Source organism: Cyprinus carpio, chromosome A4, assembly GCF_018340385.1.
Source record: "Cyprinus carpio isolate SPL01 chromosome A4, ASM1834038v1, whole genome shotgun sequence".
NCBI classification, from domain to species: Eukaryota; Metazoa; Chordata; class Actinopteri; order Cypriniformes; family Cyprinidae; genus Cyprinus; species Cyprinus carpio.
This window is the reverse complement of record NC_056575.1, coordinates 26,115,055-26,116,932: the sequence shown is the minus strand read 5'-3', so window position 1 is coordinate 26,116,932 and position 1,878 is coordinate 26,115,055.

Here is a 1,878-nt window from a genome sequence, read left to right as displayed (position 1 = left end):
AAAACGATTCTGAGGTTATTTTACTGTAGAACTGGCTTGTCCACAATTTTGAGTGCTGCATGACAGAATAGATCATGACGTCATTTAAAATACAATTTTTTTTAAACATTTCTATCAGCCAATGATAATTATGAAAGAACACAGTCAAAGCTGACAAAATTACAAATTTCGTATCGTCATTTTTTTTTTTTTTTTTTACAAACAAAGCTTCATATATGAAGGATACATTATACGACCTATCCTGCAGTCATCATGGTGAGATTAGGTTCCTTCAATCTAATAAAACAAGAATTGGAAAAGAATCGAAAACAACATTGAAGAATCGATTATTGGAATCGATTCCCATCAATTCCAGGACCAGGAATTGGAATCGATTCCAAAAATTGTGGAATCGAACAGCCCTATGAGACAGAAATGTTATATAGACATAGATGTCCTGGCTTCTTTGAAAATGATTTGCATTAAATAATTAGAAATGCATCTGGAGGACATAGTTGGACACAGTGAACACATATCTTGAGTATGCTTTATGATTGGATGAGATCAAAACATCCTGATTTGTTTTGGGTATAAATATTAAGTCAAGTTGTTTTACTCTTGGTCACACTTTGCAGTCAACTAGGATGACTGTATGACTGTTGAATTTTTCTTCAAAGAAAATAAATATTTAAAAGACTTTTGTCTCATACCTTTATTGAAATATAAAATTGCCACTACAGAATCTAAATGAGATGTGACAAGAAACAAATGAAATAGGCTTTAATCAAGATTCTTTTCCTGCGAGAAACAACTTTATTTTGTTTTCTGATTTATACTTCTCCTTGGTAAGTACCAATTGCCTTGTGAGAAATGTATAGTTATTCTGAATGCGGATACTGTGAATTGTAAAAGAATAAGTGATGTAAATGTTTTCAAAAATGCTTTAAGTATGTTGCAATATGATTTGTGAGTGTATATAGTTGTGTGTATAGTTGAGTGTTTGAAGGTTTGCAAGATATTTTACTTATTGAAAAGTTATAATTTCTTGAAGTGAAATGTGTGCCATGCAGTGCTAGCTTTGCCAACACTGTGCATATACCCTAATGTTGTCATTAAGCACATGGTGATTTACATTTTCATGTATGTGTAAATGACTGAGACAGCCAATTTGACTGAATTTGATTAAATTGAATATTTTGTTATCAATTATTTTCATTATCGATTAGTTTTTGCAGCCCTACATTATTGACAATCTATTTTCCTATTTGACACTGTAAAGCTGCTTTGATACAATCTGTGTTGTATGAAGTGCTATACAAATAAAGGTGACTTGACTTTATAGTGTTTGTTTCTTTTATCTATTTATTTATTTCTCATTGTTCTCTACTGGTGTCTTAAAAAGCTGCTAACACTATTTCGTTGTTCTGTACCACTGGGTGCAAATAATGACAATAAAGATTCATTCATCCTTGTGATGCTTCGAACCAAATTGAACAACCTCCTTTATTGCCAACAGTGAGTCATTTTTTTTTTCTTCAGTTTTTTTGTTTAGTATCCTTTTATGAATTATTTGTCACTAAACTGAAGATAAGTAGTTTCCACTGAGTACTTCCACTGTAGTTTGCTCAAGGAAAAAAAAATGTTTTTATATTCATTGTAGTTATTTTATTAAACAAGAATTCTGATGTAGAGAAAGATAGACAATGTTGAAAATAAACAAGACAAAAAAAACAGCAAAATAAAAGACAGCAACTGATGAAGATAAAATATAGAAGAGTTCAAGATAAACACATCAACATCCACAGATGCAAAAAAATTTGTTGCAGTTCCAATCTAGTACTTCCCAAATTTACTGATATTCATTATAACAGTTCATAAAGTAACGGATTGGATTGGAGT